The sequence below is a fragment of the Leptidea sinapis genome, chromosome 14 (assembly GCF_905404315.1).
Source record: "Leptidea sinapis chromosome 14, ilLepSina1.1, whole genome shotgun sequence".
NCBI lineage: Eukaryota > Metazoa > Arthropoda > Insecta > Lepidoptera > Pieridae > Leptidea > Leptidea sinapis.
Window position 1 is genome coordinate 92,796 of NC_066278.1, and position 18,966 is coordinate 111,761.

At 47.0% G+C, this 18,966-nt stretch overlaps 1 long non-coding RNA gene across 1 annotated transcript in view; it reads right to left on the reverse strand.

Moving 5' to 3' along the window:
- LOC126968107 (uncharacterized) overlaps positions 1–3,029 on the reverse strand; it is a 56,551-nt gene extending 53,522 nt beyond the window's left edge. Inside the window, exon 1 of the long non-coding RNA XR_007730138.1 lies at positions 2,113–3,029. This is a non-coding gene — a long non-coding RNA (uncharacterized LOC126968107). The remainder of the gene's footprint in view (positions 1–2,112) is intronic.
- Positions 3,030–18,966: the final 15,937 nt, after the last annotated feature.

Below are 18,966 nucleotides of genomic sequence, written 5' to 3' on the forward strand. Positions count from 1 at the left end.
GCGTCTAGCCTATCCGAATTCAATTCGGCGAAGGGGTCATCAAGGTCAGTGGTTTGCACGCTAGAGTCGGTTGTCGGCTGGTCTTCCACGGGCGTCGTTGCTTCGTGGGACAGCTCCACCTCCCTGACGGTGGCCGCAATCCGCATCTCCTCTACGTACTCGAGCACTTTGCTTTTGTACGCAGCGGAGCGCCTTTGGCCCTTAATCGCCTCCACAGTCCTTCCGGAACCTGAGAGACGAGCCGCCAGGGTATTATTGGTGCACTTCCCGGTCTCCACAATTAATCCCGCTTCAGTACGCGCCAACATCGTCAACTCTTCATCGCTCCACCTCCTCTTTACCCTATCTGTAGGGTCGGCTTCGGCGTTCGAATGCACCGGGTGGGCCCGTCGCTTATGGACGCCCAGCCCGATAGCAGTATTGAATGGTCGTGTACAAATCGGACACGTGAACTGAAGATGACCACCGCTCGGCGATCGACCAGATTCAGCGTCCGGGTTTAGAATCGAGATGCTCTCTGACTCCTGCGGGAGGTCAGAGGTCAAATCCACTGCCGTGGTACGGCTCACATAATTCGACATTGCTTCTCTTAGATTGTCGGCCGTGGGGGCTGCTAACCTTTCACAGCCGATTCGTACGCGGCTTTCGCTAGGCTCCTCCCGAAGGACCGCTGTATTTGAGCACCCGTAAACGGGCATCCCATCGGAGCTCATTGGGGGCTCACCCCCAATGCGTCACCCGCTATGTGGCGTGGATCGTACAGGTGATAATGCACGCTCCCCGCCCAGCCTCCAGGCAAGCCTGTTGACCTAGCAGTAGAGCATGCTCCTCGCTTGAAAGCCAGGGAACGCGGCGAGGTTCAGCACTCTGGCAGTTGATGGCTGAAAGGATGTTTTGGCGTTCCCCCTCCCCCCAAAATGGATATTTCTATCCAACGTTAGTTGAGAGCGGCGGCACCGCGTGCAGGTAGTGGGTAGGAGTTGGGCTTCACTAATGCAACTGCACTTTACGCGCAGCGCATTAGCTCTTCCCCATTGCAAAGGGTAGTGCACGCACGTCATCGCCTCAAAGAGACTCAGTCTATGATCCCCCGTCCACAGTATTTTGCCAGCAAACCCATGAACGGGCCGTACACCCCCAGTGGAGCAACTCGGACTCTCCAGCCCGTTAGGGCCCTGCTCCGGGAGCATTAGCGTGTTGCAGTTAAGAGAGTCATAGTTACTCCCGCCGTTTACCCGCGCTTGCTTGAATTTCTTCACGTTGATATTCAGAGCACTGGGCAGAAATCACATTGCGTCCACACCCGCGAGGGCCATCGCAATGCTTTGTTTTAATTAGACAGTCGGATTCCCCTTGTCCGTGCCAGTTCTGAGCTGACCATTGAACGGCGGTCGTACAGTACCGCGCCGATCTCGCACGAGACGAAACCGACGCGGACTTACGGCTAGGAAGATCCGCGAAAGGCCGGAACGCGGGTCCGGATTCAGCACGACGCGCGAGACCACCTTGCGATGGAGACACGCGCGAGCATCGACCAGGCCCGGCACCGGCCGCATCCGCTTCCCGTCCAAACCCGACACGCCCCGGTCCTCAGAGCCAATCCTTATTCCGAAGTTACGGATCCAATTTGCCGACTTCCCTTACCTACATTATTCTATCGACTAGAGGCTCTTCACCTTGGAGACCTGCTGCGGATATGGGTACGAGCCGGCGCGACATCTCCACGTACATCCCTCACCTGAATTTTCAAGGTCCGCAAAGAGTATCCGGACACCGCCGCAAATGCGCACCGCAATTCCGAACCATATCTCCCTTCTATAGGATTCCATGGAACTCGAACGCTCAGGCAGAAAAGAAAACTCTTCCCGGACCACTCGGCGGCGTTTTCAGGCCACTTTGGGTTACCCCGTCGAACACTCGCTTGAGAAACGAGAGAACGATTATTGAAACGGTTCCGCTGCCGGGTTCCGGAATAGGAACCGGATTCCCTTTCGCTCAAAGGGCGTTATTTATCATATACACAAAATATATATAAACACGCCGCGTCGATATAAGATCTCTCCTTGAGCTTAGGATCGACTGACTCGCGAGCAACTACTGTTCACGCAAAACCCTTCTCCACGTCAGTCCTCCAGGGCCTCGCTGGAGTATTTGCTACTACAACCAAGATCTGCACCGACGGAGGCTCCAGGCGGGCTCACGCCCAGACCCTTCTGCGCACTCCGCCGCGCACGTCCTACTCGTTACGGCATAATACGCGTGCGCTTTGACACGCACGCGCCGATTGCCGGTAACGATAGTGTATAGGCAAAACGCTTCAGCGCCATCCATTTTCAGGGCTGGTCGCTTCGGCAGGTGAGTCGTTGCACACTCCTTAGCGGATTCCGACTTCCATGGCCACCGTCCTGCTGTCATGAGCGACTAACGCCTTTCATGGTGTCCCATGAGCGTTTTTTAGGCGCCTTAACACTACGTTTGGTTCATCCCACAGCGCCAGTTCTGCTTACCAAAATTGGCCCACTCGGCACCGTCATCAGATCTCCGGCTTCATCGTTCGAGTAAGCCGGAGTTCTCACCCATTTAAAGTTTGAGAATAGGTTGAGGTCGTTTCGGCCCCAATGCCTCTAATCATTCGCTTTACCGGATGAGACTGTTACCAGTCGACGCCAGCTATCCTGAGGGAAACTTCGGACGGAACCAGCTACTAGATGGTTCGATTAGTCTTTCACCCCTATACCCAGTCCCGACGATCGATTTGCACGTCAGAATCGCTACGGTCCTCCATCAGGGTTTCCCCTGACTTCGACCTGGCCAGGCATAGTTCACCATCTTTCGGGTCCCAGCATCTGTATTCAGAGCGCGCTCGCATTCGCTGATTGGAAACGAGACGCCTCGGGAGTGCGAGAGATCGATTTTTGACGACCGACGCTCCATCCTCCCTGAGCGCGCGACAAGCGCGCGCCTTCACTTTCGTTGCGCCTTTCAGTTTTGTCTGTTTGAATTCATAACTCAATGACTCGCACACATGTTAGACTGAGGGTTAGGTTAGGTTAGGTTAGGTTTTATTTTTTTATTTTTATTTACATCTAATTCTTATACATAATTATATTGTTACGTTTCTTCGTTATTCTAATGCTTGGCCTTAATATTCTACATAATATTAGGTAAGCATTACTTAATTACTTTTATTCCTATTTATTACTATCTTACATATTTTTTCACAGTACTCTATAAAATGGTATCAACGTTTAGTATTATGCCCAGCTGTTGTTCAAGATCGTATCTCTCTTTCATAAACACTGGGCATTATAATAAAATATGGGATACAGTTTCCATCTCAACTGTGTCACATATGCACGATGAGCTGTCTCTACATTTAAATCGGTGTAAGTATTCAGAAAATCCACCGTTCCCCGTCAAAATTTGTGTAAAAATGTACGTTGGTACATGCTTCCTCATTATCCTGTACGCCTCCACTACGTCAGGGAAAAACAGCTTTGTTGTTGAGGCTGTCTCTTCCACTTTATATCTGTTATTCCATTCGTCAAGCGTAGCTTCGCGAAGGCTACGCTTGACGAATGAAATTGGGCACAAATCGTAATCGGGTCTCCTGTTCAAATTAAGGGCCGCATCTTTAGCGAGCTCATCAGCTCTTTCGTTCCCTACTAATCCTGCATGAGCCTTTATCCAAAACAAAGACACAGTTTTGCCTTGGAGGCGACGCTGATCTTAAGTTTTCCCTGGCTTCAACGGCTAAGGGATGCAAAGAGTTGTAGTTCTTGATCGCTACCAGGGCCGCCATCGAATCGCTAAGGATTGCAAAGGACTGTCGGGTCTTTCCTGATATTTTCCTTGTTGCTCTGCATATCGCCAGGAGTTCGGCTTGATAGACGGTGGCGTAGCTCGGAAGGGCAAGCTTGATGGTTTTAATTTCGCAGTTTGCGCTCCAAAAAGATAGGGAGGCGCCGACCTTGCTTTCTATCTTGCTTCCGTCTGTAAAGATGCGAACATTATATTCGCTCTCGGCATCAACCTGTTCTTGGTTTGCCAGGTTTTTGATTTTTAGGTCGATATGCAGAGCTGGGTGCAAACCTTTCTCGGCTGAGACCATCCGTTCGACCTCCCTGCCACAGAGTTTGTGGTAAGACAATCCCTTTCTGGCCTCGTACAAGGAGGCTGTTTCACTAACCCTAAGGTCCAGTGGAAGCATCCCAGTCAGAAGAAGTGCGGAGTTTAAGGAGACGGTGCGATATGCCTTGCACATTTTTTGGGCTATACCCCGTTGTACCGTTCTCAACTGTTTTCGAACCCCGAGGTTCTTGGCCGCTGTGACCCACACACTAGAGGCGTACAGGATTATAGATTCTATTGTTGCAATGTAGATTGTTTTGATGACCTCAGGGTGGAGACCCCAACTGGCTTTTGCTGCTCTGGCCAGTTGTTTATATACTCCCAGAGCCTTCCTCCATACATTCGCTACATGTGAGTTAAAAGTCAGCTTGTCGTCGATGGTTACACCCAAAATTTTGAGTTCCTTTTGCATTAGAATGCCTACTCCGCCCATGGACAGGCGCGGGACGTCGTACTTAAGTTTGCGGGTAACCACCATTGCATTTGTTTTATGTGGGGCAAACCGCAATTTGTTTTTAGCACCCCACATCCGAACGTGGTCCAGTGCGGCGTTGGCAGATGGTTCCAGCTCCAATGTTGTGTCGCCATCGAAGACAAGCATGACATCGTCAGCAAAGGCCTGACAGTAGTGCCCCCTACTTTCTAGGTCTTTTAGGAGAGGGTCCAACAGGAGATTCCACAAGATGGGTCCACCTATGGATCCCTGAACACAGCCTTTTTCAGTGGTTCTGATGTATTCGTTACCCGCATACCTAACCCTGACCCTTCTATCTTCCAAATAGCTGTCGATGACTCTTCTCAAATTCAGTGGACACTTTTCCTCAGCCAGTCGGACTCTTATGGCTGGCCACCAAGCACTATCGAAGGCTCCCTCTATGTCTAATGAAACGAGCGTTATAATTTTCTTCATGTTAAGTTTTCCATTTATATGTTGCATTAGTGTATAGAGTGAGTCTTCGGTGCTCCTCTGTGGCATAAATCCGTACTGGCGAGTACTCATCCTGGGGATAAGGTGGAATTTGAGTCGAGCCACTAGCATCTTCTCGAAGATCTTGCCCAATATTGGAAGTAGACCAATCGGTCGGTAGGCCTTCGGCGTCGTATAATCACCTTTCCCGAGCTTTCGAAGAACAACGACGACAGCTTCTTTCCACTCTACCGGAAAGTAATGGAGCTCTAAACATTTATTGAAGAGGGACAGTGTGATATTGGGCGCGTTGGTGATGACATGTGAACATATGTCGGCTGTGAAGCCATCCACTCCTGGGGCCTTCTTGGGATTGAATGACCTGACGGCAAGCGTTAGTTCAAGCATAGTAAACGGTGGGTCGCAAGGATCATTTTGTTCACCAGCGTTCACTAAGCCAGACCTCCTCCTTGTTTCGCAATGGTCGGTGTTATCGCTATCCATGTCATCCTTCGGATAGAAAGTTTCCGCGAGGAGTATTGCGGAGTCTTTTGCGTCCATCACCTTTCCATTGCTTATCAGTGGCAGGTCCTCTTTCCTTTCACATGTCCGTCCAATGACTTGGTAGATCCCCTCCCAAAGCCCCTCGTTGTCCTGCTTTGCGCAGAAGTCTTTCCAACTGTGCGCTTGCTGCCTCACGTTCATACTCTTCTTTCAGTTTCAGGTACTCTTCAACAACCTTCGACCTGCGGACTGGTGCAGCACACCGTATCCTTCGCTTTTTGGTGGCGACTTCCTTTTTTAGGTTTTCGAGCTTCTCGGACCACCACGGCATGCTTATAACCTCAGTGACTTTCCTCAAAGGCATTGATTCGTTGCATGCTTCTTTAATTAATTTTGTGTATTTATTTACTAAGTTATCTATTTGATCTATTGTGGTATATTTTTCTATTGCGTTTGAAGTGATGTCGTTTTCTTGTGTCAATTGGGTGAGTTTTTTACAAAAATCAATCCAATTGGCTTTGCGCGTGTTATAAATTCTTGTTGTTCTATTTATCTTAATGCCTTTGGATCTTTTCAGCATGATGTTGAAAAGGATGCCGTTGTGGTCAGAACTCGTTAGACCTTCGTCTATCCTCCAATCGTCCACCAAGTCCAAGATGTCGGTTGACCATGCGGTGATATCTACGTGGCTGCTGAACCGCTGGTTACCTCTAATGGTGTCGAAGGTCGGAATTTCCCCATGGTTTAAGACGTTAAAGCCCATTTCCTCGAGAGCCCCTGACATTTCCTCACCCCTATGATCTTCTTTTAGGCTTCCCCACCATGGACTTTTGGCATTGGCATCTCCTCCAATTACCAAGAACCCGGGTCCCACTTCTTCCACAATAGCTTTAAGCTTTTCTATATGGGGTTGTATGGGCTGGTCTGGCTCGAAGTAGTAGGAGACCAGAGCGATCTTCCAGGCACTGGTCTGGATTCTCACTACTGTGATGTTTTGCGTAGTGAGCTTGGGGTACTGTACGACGTTTAGGTCATGGTCAAAGACCGCTATGGCCGCTACCCTCCGATACCCTCACCAGTCCCAGTGCACTGGAAGACACGCACACCTCTGTGACTTTTCATAGCCTTGTCAGCACCAACATAGGGTTCTTGGAGGAGAGCCACCCTGACCCTATTTACGTTGAGTTAAAAGAGATACTGTCTTGCCCAACAGCTTTGAGCGCGTAATAATAATAATATTTAATTGTGCATATATTTATAACATATATATAGTGCAGAAGATACTTTGTATATTTGTATGTAGAATCTTGCCCAAGAACGTTGAGCGCGTAAATAACAGTTTACAATTTAATCTCTAATACTAAATACAAATAAAAAAAAATTATGTGGATACAATTAATAATAAATAGATCTAGCTATATACGTCGTTAAACTGAAATTTGCAATCTTATTCCCTATTTAAAAAAGGCCCCGGAAAAAAAAAAAAAAAGAGGGGTGGCGTTAGGTGCTATATCCGAAGCTTATTCCTAATTTGAAATCCCCGTCAAAATCGGTTACGAAACTCCGGAGTTATAATTAATTATATGTTCCTAAAGTAGTAGAAATTTGTCTAAGTCCAAAGGGAATTTTGGGGGTAGGGGGCTGAGACTATGCCGAAATGATCGGGGAGGGTCCGAAGGGGTTCAGCTAAGTGAGGCCGTGGGGGAGATTGATGGGGGGGAGGGGTAAAATTTTGTTATTTTTGCTCTAGCACCCCTAGTTTTCGAGATATTTACAAAACAAGTTTTAGTGCGGTTGGTTCCCGAAACACGTAATTTTGAAAAATTTTTTGTGAATTATTTAACTTAAACAAAAATTTTGAAAAAATTATAATTAACTTTGTAATGAACCGTAGTTTCCTATCCAATGTCGAATTATGGATTTCTCTTTATATATTAGTGAATTTAATTTTTTGAATTTTGGGGGTTGAAAACAAAAACCGCAAATAACCACAAAAAGCGCCAAAAATATGTCCAAAAATTAAATGCCGGTAATAACAGTATTTTTATCGAATAAAGAGCAATTTTAGACACCCCTGGGCGTTAGAATTTTTTTATTCTTTTACTTTTTGTAAATTTTGAAAAATCGAAAAATCTCAAAAAAATATTAGGGATGTCCGAAATAAGTCGAGTTTGGGCTCTATTTACTCGCAAAAATTCGGAGAATAAGGTTCTCGAGTCGAAATGAATAAATAACTATTAAAATATATAACTATATGTAAAAACTATTGTCCATATATAAAAGAACTTCCTGACGGGCTAGCTCTTCACAGGATGGTCCGATTTTCTTTCTGGAAACGACTTTGGGCAACACATGCCACGTGTAAATTCACTTTTTCCCTGATTTTTCCTGAACGCCTGATCGGAAAAATCCCGAAAAACGCTGGGAATGTACAGCACGTCACAGCGCAACAGATGCCACCCAAAAAGATATGGGGTACCGCTTTACTTTAGTCGGCGTACGCACTTCTTTATAATTTTTCTTCCAAAAACACTGTTTTTTGCAACTTTTTCTCACTAATTTTGGTTTAATCCAAACGATATTGATATCGTTGAATTCGTCATCGCAAGGCGCATCCAACGATATGTCACAACACTGTGCACTTCACAAATTTTCCACTTCTACTATTTTTCGCCTGCGGAGCAACGCGATTCTGCTGCTAACTCGTCCGGGTTCCGGATGCGACTGGTTTTTTTTTTTTTTTACCTGTCCGGGAGCTTTCTGTCCCGGCCCGCGAGCTAATTTCCCTCGACATGGTGGTCAAGGCCCTTTTTATCTTTATTTATTACAAATCTTAATTTAAGTACATGTTTGTTTTTTAATTATTTAGTACTTCAATTTTAAATTTACATTTTTTTAATTTACAAAATTGCATATAATAATACTAGTTCTTATTATATTGTCCTTATATCTATTACAGCATTTAAGATCTCAGGTGTGTTAGACAGCTACAGTATATATATTCTCCTCTATAATAATTATATTACAATATATAACCCAGCTAGTCGCTTTTATTCCGGTCTATTGCTTGTTTTGCTATATATCTACAAAATTTTAAAAACTTATTTCTAATGGCCTTGCCTTCCATGATACTCGCTATATTATTCTTTTCTAATTTTACATTTATTTCAATTTCCAATTCCATTCTTAACCTACTATAGACAGGACATTCCGTTATTAAATGTATAACGTTCTCTTCTGTTTCAGGGTCGCAGATGCATGCTGGATTCTCCTTGCATTTGAAGCGATTCAAATACGTGGAGAACCCGCCATGTCCCGTCATCACCTGAACCAGAACGGGATCCAGTTCCAACTGCCTGGTTACAATGTATGCCTTCTCGGCGCTCGGCAAGAAGACTTTTGTAGTCGATGCCACACTCTCCGACTCGTATCTCCTGTCCCATTCTCCAATCGACTCCTTGCGGATCTGTCGCTTAGCGAACGAGACAGGGCACTTGTCGTAGTGGGGCCTTGTCTTCAATCGCAGTGCAGCATCCTTTGCGAGCTTGTCAGCTCTTTCATTCCCCTCCAGCCCCACGTGCGCCTTTATCCAATATAATTTGATCTTATTATTGTTCTTTGTCCCTTTTTGTAGGTTGTCTCTTATCTCGACTGCAAGGGGATGGAGGGTTGCGACGTTTGCGACTAAGTCCAATGCCGACTTTGAGTCACAAAAGATGCTACACTCTTCGGCCGAAAGTTCAAGCGCTAACCTTGTTGCTCCTAGGAGAGCAACCAATTCAGCTTGAAAGACGGTGCAGAAAGGCTCCAATTTAAACTTCTTTGTTCGCGATTCCGCGGCGCCGCTCCACGCGGATAGCGCCGCGCCAACTTTCCCTTCTATTTTACTTCCATCTGTGAAAATACGTATGTTTCCATATTCATAACTTTCCATTTCTGCACCGTCTCTCACGCTCCCTATGTCGATTTCTACCTGCTCTGCTGGATGAGGTAACTGCGCATATGGTACCGGTTTCTCCATCTCTCGATCGCCTAGCGCTTGTTGGGCGTATCCTTTCTTATACTCATATAAGGAGGCTGCTTCCCTGATTCTAATATCAAGCGGAAGCAACCCTGCAAGTGCCAGGGCCGAGTTAAGTGACACGGTCCTGTATGCCTTTACAATTTTTTGGGCAAACCCGCGTTGTACTGCATTTAATTGTTTTTGAATGCCTAGCTTGTTTGTTGCAGGTGCCCACGCGCTTGCAGCATACATTATTACCGGCTCCACTACTGCCGTGTATATTGTCCTGACTATCTCCGGTTTTAGGCCCCAACTAATTTTAGCTGCTGTTGAAAGCTGTTTATATAGGTTCAGTGCCTTACGACAGACGTTTACAGCATGTGAATTAAAAGTTAATTTATCGTCAATCGTAAGGCCCAGTATCTTCAATTCTCGCGATAATTTTATTTGCACTCCACCCATTTCGAGACGTGGTGAATCGTACTTTAATTTGTTGGTAATTACCATCGCCATGGTTTTGTGTGGTGCGAACTTTAGTTTATTTGCGATTCCCCACTTCTCGACATGCGCGAGGATCGTATTCGCGCGGTTTTGGACTTCGGATCCAGTTTTTCCGGAAAAAATCAGGACAATTTCATCCGCAAATGCTTGGCAATACTCGCCTCGATCTGGTACTTGCTTCAGGAGTGGATCCAGGAGCAGATTCCAGAAAGTAGGCCCGCTGATAGAACCCTGCACACACCCTTTGGTAGTCCTTTTAACCCATTCTGCTCCCGCGTATCTAACCCTAACTTTTCTGTCAGACAGGTAGCTGCCAACCAACCGTCTTACATTTTTGGGGCATTTAGTTTCAGCCAGCCTACACTGAATCGCAGGCCACCATGCACTGTCGAAGGCTCCCTCTATATCAAGCGAAACAACGGTGATAAGTTTCTTTTCTTTAAGCTGATTTCTAATATACTGTAACATGACATAGAGGGAGTCCTCGGTACTGCGCTGAGGTGTAAAGCCATATTGTTGGCTGCTCATAGTGGGCAGTATATGCCATCTTATCCGCCTAACCATCATTTTTTCTAGGGTTTTTCCCAGTACAGATAGAAGCCCAATCGGTCTGTAAGATTTTGGGTTCGCGTAGTCCTCCTTTCCGGCCTTCTGTAATACAACGACCACTGCTTCTTTCCATATTGTAGGGAAGTGAGACAGTTGTAGGCACTTATTTGTGAGAGCCAGGAACAATTCGGGTCCGCCGGTGATAGCCGCGAGGCAGTAAACCCATCTATTCCTGGAGCCTTTTTCGAATTGAAGCTCGACGCTGCCCATTTCAATTCCTGCATGGTGAACGGTGGGTCGCATGGATCATCATGTTGCCCCTGGTTCACCCTCATTGCAATATTTCGGGTTTCTATGTGGGTTGCGTCGTCTTGGTCCTCGTTATCCTCTGGGTAAAAGGTCATTGCTAGTAGTCTTGCCGACTCTGCTCCGTGCAGTACCTTGTCTTGGTGTATTAGAACCTGATCTAAGCTCCTCGTTTTTGTGCGGCTTATCACTCGGTATATCCCGTCCCACATGCTCTCTCGGTCCTGTTTCTTGCAGAACTCCTTCCAGCTGGAGGTGTGGGCCTGGTCTGCTTCTTTCTGATAGGATTCTTTTGCCTCCAGATACTCTTTTATCACCTTCGCTCTACGAATTGGTGCGGCGTTGGGTATTCTCCTCTTTTTACGTACGACCTCCCTCTTAAGCTCTGTGAGCTTTTCGGTCCACCAAGGCAACCCTACTTTTCTTCTGCTTTTTATCTCCGGTATTGTTTCTTTGCATGCTTTCTCTATTGTTTCCGTATATTCTTCTACTATTTTATCTAATTGTGCTTCTGTTTCTACTGTTTCTATTTTGTTTAAATTTAGTTTCCTTTCTTGCCAAATTTCGTTTAGTCTATCTTTAAAAGTTTACAAATATCATATATGGAATCGTATTCCTGAGTGAGATACCCAAAAAAAAAAAAGGCTCTATCTGAAGCTAAATTCAAAATTGAAACCCTCTTCAAAATCGGTTGAGAAACTCCGGAGTTACAACAAATTTTGTGTTTCCAAGGCACTAGAAATTTTTCTAAGTCCAAAGGGAATTTTGGGGGTAGGGGGCTGAGACTAAGCCAAAATGATCGGGGAGGGTCCAACGGGGTTCACCTAAGTGAAGCCGTGGGGGAGGGGGGTTGTTAGAGGGGGGAGGGGTAAAATTTTGTTATTTTTGCTCTAGCACCCCTACTTTTCGAGTTATCTGCAAAACAAATTTTTGTGCGGTTGGTTTTCGAAACAGATATTTTTGAAAAAAATATTATGAAGTAATTATAATATATAAAAATTTAAAAAAATTTGCTTTAACTTTATAAATAGACGGAGTTTCACAAATAGTATTGCACTTTGGATTTACTATTTAAATTATAAGGAATACATTTTTTTTTAAATTGGGGGTTGAATACAAAAACCGCAAAAAGACTCAGAAATGGCCAAAACTATGTTAAAAAATGAAATGCCGGTAATATGAGTATTTTTAGCGGTAACAGTGTTATTTTCTACACCCCTGGGCGTTTAAAATTCTTAATTTCTTTAATTTTTGTAAATTTTGGAAAAAAATAAAAATAAATTAAAAATATAAGGAGTTTCTAAAATATATCGAGTTTGGGCTCATTAGACTCGAAAAAATTCAAGGAATACGATTCCAAAGTCAAAAATTGTAAATATCTATATACCTAAGCACAAATATACAAAATATAATGTTAGTATATAAAAACAGTTTCGGTGAGCTAGCTTCCCACAGGATGGTCGGATTTTCAATTTGTAAACGGCAACGATCTTCAAATAATAAGGGCTTCCCAACGTGGTATCGCTTGATGTTCAAATCCCACGGGAACACTGACCACGTGCAACGTGGTTTCCGGTAGTAAAGTGTTAAAATCGCTGCAGGTGGCTCAAAAAATCTGTTCTAGGTGTCAAAACGTTTGTCTTAATGAGAACAATCGTTTGACGTATTTTAATATATAGGTCGTCGCTTTACTTTTTGAAAAATTTTCAATAAATGTTATTTTTAAAGGTTATTTTTTGTATTCTGGTCATAAAATTTTTTCCAATCGTTCGATTTTTATAAGCGATATGTCCTTTTCTTTGTCTCGGCGTGAAGCATCCAGTGATATATATATCTGCTTGGTGTGACTGCGTTTCGAGGCACCACGTGCCACGTGGTGCTGCACTGTTTCTTGTATAACAGCGGAATGCCTGGTCGTAAAAATCCAAAAAAGGTCTTATAATGTGCAACACGCTAAGGTGCAGCCGATGACATCCAAAAAATGTTGGGATATCGCTTTAGTTTTTCCAGCGCACGCACTTTATTACACAGACTTGACAAAAAACATGGTTTTTCGGCACTTTTTGTCACTTTATCCACACCGATCCTTGCGTAAGAGGTATCGCCGTCGCAAGACGCTTCTAACGATGTATAACACCACTAGTGAAATTAAGAAAAATACTATTTCTCAAAATTTTTAGTACTAGTGGCCTACCTCCCTGGCAACTTTCGTCCCAGGGCCGAGGAGCTACTATGACTACTTTCTCCCTACCATTGAGCGGTAGGGGTTGTAGGTGTGGAGTTTTATTTATTAAATCAAAACATAACAATTTTGGGTTTATTCTTATGACTAACATTTTAATTAAGTGGCTTACATACTAACAAAAGATTATACTATTCTACTTCTATATTTATTTATTTTAATATTAATTGGTTAAACTTACAATTACGGTTCTACTTACAATTAGGCGCTTTACTAAAATTCTATGGGTTGTATAAGGGCCCTATAATTTAATATAGGGAACCTTTATATACATTAACTACTACTATTTATATATAAACTTAACATTTATAAACTACCATATTAACTATTGTTTCACCTAACTATTTAATTACAATTAATACAAATTTATTTAAGTTTAACTTTAATATTGCTGCCGTTCCGCGGCAATACATCGGCTAAAATTCTGTGGCAGTATTTTTCAAAATGCCTTCTCAACGGCTTTGCGACAAAGGTTGGCAGGTTGGTCTCCACAACGGCCATGCCACATTCTATCTCAAGGTCGCATCTCCACCGGCTAAACCTGGGGCAGTCGAGCACCAGGTGCAATGCGCTTTCGTCTGTTCGACCGTCGCATATGCACACTGGGCTATCCTTCAGGCCGAACCGGTGGAGATACACCGAGAAGCCAGCTACGACCTGGAGTCGCTAAGAATCTCGACCCTCATGTCGGGCATCTTCAAGATGTCCTCGATAGCCTTCGAAATTGCGCACATTTCGGCTTGGAAGACAGAGCAATAATCCTCTAACTTGAGTTTTCTTGCTCTGACTTCCATGCCTAGCCGCCTGTATGATATTTCGGCTCCAACCCTGCCCTGTATCTTGCTTCCGTCGGTGTAGACTTGCAGGTAACCCTCTCCCTCTCCTGAGTCATCCTGCACCTCTACCGCGTCGGTTTCGGCCTGTGTTTCCTCGAGACAACAGAACTCTACCTCAGGAGCGAGGGCTGGATGGGGAGCATCCAGGAAGCTAACCCGCTGTTCAGCCTTCCTGTCTGCCATACCATCAATGTCCTCACCCCTTTTATATCGGTACAATTCTGCTGCCTCTCGGATTCTCAGGTCGAGTGGCAAGATACCTGACAGGATCAGTGCCGCACTCAAACTGGCGGTTTTGTAGGTCCGGCTGATCTTCCGCGCGAACCCTCGCTGAACTGCGTCCAGCAACTTCCGCACTCCGACTTGATCTACGGCTGGGACCCAGACGCTTGAAGCGTAGAGTACGATTGGCTCCACAGCGCTGATGTAGATGGTCCTCACCACCTCTGGGTTCAGGCCCCAGGTTGTCTTAGCCGCCCTTGACAATTGACCATAAATGGCCGTTGCCTTCCGGCAAACGTCAGCGACGTGCGGCTTAAAGGACAACCTGTGGTCAATAATAAGACCCAGGATCTTGGTTTCTGTGACCATCTTTATACTTTCGCCGCCCATAGTGATCTGAATAGGTGTTACTTTCAGTTTCTTGGTAATCACCATGGCGTTGGTCTTGTGTGGAGCAAATCGCAGCTTGTTGTCCAAGCCCCAGTCGTAGACCCGCCGGAGGACAGAGTTAGCGGTCCGCGCGATAGTCTCCGGAGAGGAGCCCGAGAAGACGAGCACTACGTCGTCAGCGAAGGCTTGCACGCGTAGGCCCTCTTCCTCGAGGGCGCCCAGCAACGGATCAATCAGGAGGTTCCAGAATATGGGCCCCCCTATCGATCCCTGAACGCACCCCTTGATCGTGGGCCTCACGCACTCGGCGCCCGCATAACGAATAATGAGCTCGCGGTCATTGAGGTAACTGCACACGGTGGAGTACAGATTTCGGGGGCATTTCCTGGCGGCCAGCTGATGTTTATAGCTGGCCACCAGGCGCTGTCGAATGCCCCCTCTATGTCTAGAGATACCATCAATACTACCCTCTTTGCCCTGACCTCAGCTCTGATGTGCTCGATCAAGGCAAAGAGGGCATCTTCAGTGCTCCGCTGTGGCATAAAACCGAATTGGCCCGGGTTAGTCGTCGGCAGTACGTGCCACTTTATCCGGCGTACCATCATCTTTTCCAAAGTCTTACCGTGGACTGACAAAAGTCCAATCGGACGGTAAGACTTTGGATGATGGTAGTCGGATTTTACTGGTTTGGGAAGTGTCACAACTGCCGCACGCTTCAAGGGCCTCGGGAAGTACCCCACAGCGAGGCACCTGTTGGCTATCTCTAGGAAGAGCTGCTCATCTGCCTCAATGCTCTTGGCACTGATATCTGCCGTAAACGCGTCCGATCCAGGAGCTTTGCGAGCACTGAAGTCATGAACCGCCTCCCTGAGTTCCGCAATTGTGAAGGGCGGATCATCCGCTGCATAGGATAACTCGCACAGCGGACGCTCCGCTCCCCTCTTCATTGCGGAGTGTACGGAAGTGTCATCCTCCAGCCTGTCGTCCGGGAAGAACGTAGCTGCAAAGAGTTCTGCACTTTGCTTGGGATCAAGAGTCACTCCGTCTCTCACAAGAAGTTTGTCTTCTTGCTTTTTCGAGGTTTGACGGAGGACTCTGTAGATTCCGTCCCAAAGGCTTTCGCCTGTTTGCGCGGTGCAGTACTCCTTCCAGCTATGGGACTGCGCCGCTTGCGCGGCAGACTCATATTTCTCCCTGGCTTCGAGGTACTGGCGGATGACGAATTCCCTCCTTGTTGGGGCCGCGCAGCGTATGCGTCTCTTTTTGGTGACCGCATCTCGCTGCAGGACCCGAAGTTCGGAGGTCATCCACGGGGGTTCATACTTCAGTATTCGCTTCAGCTTTGGGATCGCGGCCTCACACGCCTGTCGAACCGCCTCCTGATATTCGAGGACAACGCTTTCGATGTCCTCGGGGGCGGTTACGGCCGACACTCTTTCCACTCGGATCTGGCGCTTTTGGAGCTGTAAGATAAGTTCCTTTCGGAACTTGTCCCAGTCTGCCTTGCGTGTATTATATATCCGAGTGGTTGGTGCTGGGCCGGGTGCTTTTGCACGACCAGCGCGGAGTCCTATCCTTAGAGCGTTGTGATCGGAGCTTACCATGTCGGGGTCCACCCTCCAGGACTCCATCCTTGACAGGATAGTTTGGCTTCACACCGTAATGTCGACTCTACTTGTGCAGAGCCGATCTCCTCGAACCACTTGAAAAGTGGGTTCGGTACCTGTATTCAGGATGTGCAGCTGATGGTCATCAAAGTATCCTGCCAATTCGGCTCCCCGGTGGTCCTCGTCCGTGCTACCCCACCATGGGCTCCATGCATTGAAGTCACCTCCGATCACAACACTCAAGGTTCCCAGTTTTGATCGGACGCTGGACAGACGTTCCAGGTATGGATACAGGGGTTTGTCTCCTTCCAGGTAAACAGATACTATTCCAAGTGTCCAGTCGGAGAACTCAATGGTGATTGCCACTATGTTCTCCGACTGAAGGCTCGGATCACACGTTACCTGGAGGTCTTTATCAAAGACCGCTATAGCGGCCTTTGCTGGATTGGTCCTATTTATCCCCTGGTCCATTTGGAAAGACGCGAACCCCTGGGTATCGCTTCAAGGCACCTTGATTGCTTGTATAGGGTTCCTGCAGCAGTGCTAGGCTCACCTTCTGACTGACAGCTTCCGCCATCAGCTCGTCGGTTGCCAACCGCTTTCGCTGCAGGTTCACCTGTATCATGTGCCTTAAAGCAGCATCCCTGGGCCCGCGACCTCCTGGATTTACGACCGCGGTGCCCTCAGCAGTAGCACACGCCAAGGCGGGCAATGGCATCCCACTTCCGCCTCACCGGACAGTCACTGCTGAATGCACCGTGGTCCGTCTTTTCCAGCTTCGCGAGACGACAGTTAATGCAGCTGGGCGGCTCTCCCACGACATAGTCGGGGCATTCGCTCCTAACGTGTGGTCCCCCGCAGTGACTGCAAAGGTCCGAAGACTCTTTGCAGTGGCGCCGTCCGTGCCCGAAGGCTAAGCACTTCGAGCACTGTATAAGGGGCGAGAAGTCCTCAACCTTTGACCGCTTAAGGTCAAGATGGACGGACCCCCCGTCCGTCATGCGACGCCACAGCGGAGGGGCCACACGCAGGACGACATGTGAGAGGTGCGGGTTGCGGCACCTACGTCGGAAACATGTTTCCGTCGTTTGATGGTCCTTCTGGAGGCCTGTATAGAGCTCTTTATTCTGAGCTCTCAGGGCCGCAATGACCTCCTCGTCTTTGAGGCAAGAGAGGACGTCTCTGATGATCACCATCGGATTTCTCCTCTTTGCCTCTTGAACTTGGAGGCCCGAGTTGGCCCCGAGCCGAGTCTTCACAGCCTGTACCTCACCTTTCGTGCCGCACGTTAACACCACCTTCTTGTTCCGGATTTTGCGGACGCTATCCACCTTGGCACCGGATTTCGTTGGGTCAACAGTTGCCCTAATCATGGTGAGGACATTTTCGCTACTGTCGTCAGGCGACTTACTCGTCACCATGATTGAGTGACCGGACTTCACCGGCGCCTTGGCAGCCATCGCCGCATACGAAGGCGGTGTTGAGGCCCGTACGGGCTCCTCTGGGAGCTTTGTTACTTTAGCTCCCAGACTTCGCACCTCAGCCAACATGTCTGTAGCTTCCCGCCGCATGGACTTTAATTCTCCCAGAAGGGAGCCCAGCTCAGCAGCGGGTGGATGGAGGGGCAGCCTTGTGTTAATTTGCTGAATTACTTCGAATTCAACTATACGGCGGAGTGCCTCCAGCTCCTTGCGCAACTCCGCCGTCTGCCCCCCCACGTCTGCTTTCTCCACCCGCTGCGTTAAGAGCAAATTCTGCTCCGCGTGGCCAGACTCTCTTCTGGAGATGTCCTCTGCGTGTCTCCTTTTAATATTTGCGATCTCCATTTGGAGATCGCGCCGCGCACTATTTACCTGTAAAGTGGCCTCATACAGAAAGTTGAGGCACTCTATCACGGTTGTTTTGATAGAGCCTTTCAGGTTTCCTGATTTTTCCAGCTCTTCTTTAGCCCGCTGGTAGACTCTGTTAGCGTCCTTTAATATTGTTGCCGTTGGACTTTCGGGCTCCCCGGTGCTTACTGATCGTCCACCGGATGGCGGGGTGTGAAAATCCCTCCCATTGGATCGATTGCGCCAAGGCGCCACTGCCAGGTTTGCTTCCCGAGCCGGCACTGAATTCGCTACCGGTCAAGGAACCTTCCCCCGCGTCAACCTTTCGGCTCAAAACAGCTCGTATTCTTCCGGGGTCTGATGATGGCCGTTTCGTGGTCATCGTTGTGGCCACCAACCCCTTATCGCCGGTTCTAATCTGGCGGGAAGACTTAGCCGATGATGTTGACATAATGCTAGAACGGCGACACGTAAAATTACTTATTAAAATTTACTAAAAACAATTAGACGACAAAAATTTTAATGTTAGAAAATACAATAATATAATAATGTGACAATAACAGATTTTTAGTAGCGCCAATAGAGAGAGCTACTCTTTACGATGAAAATGAGCCCAAACACGGCTATTGAATGCGCCGTTTTGATGTGGTATATAAATAATACTATAATTACTGTTTAAATGTATCGTTTAGTTTGCTTGACTCTTTGACAAAAAATATAATTATTGGTATAAGTAAACGTAGTGCCACGTTGGGGCTGGGCGACGCAATGGCTCTAATCCTTCACATCGCTCGCGTCGTAGGCGCCGCGCTGTGACGTCAGATCGCTCGTTAACATCCTCCCCCCTCCTCGAACATCCAGGGTTTCGAGGAACAGCTTCTAATTAGGAACAGGTAAAGGGCAGAGGTTATGCACCGCTCTGCGAATGACGCCTCTGTT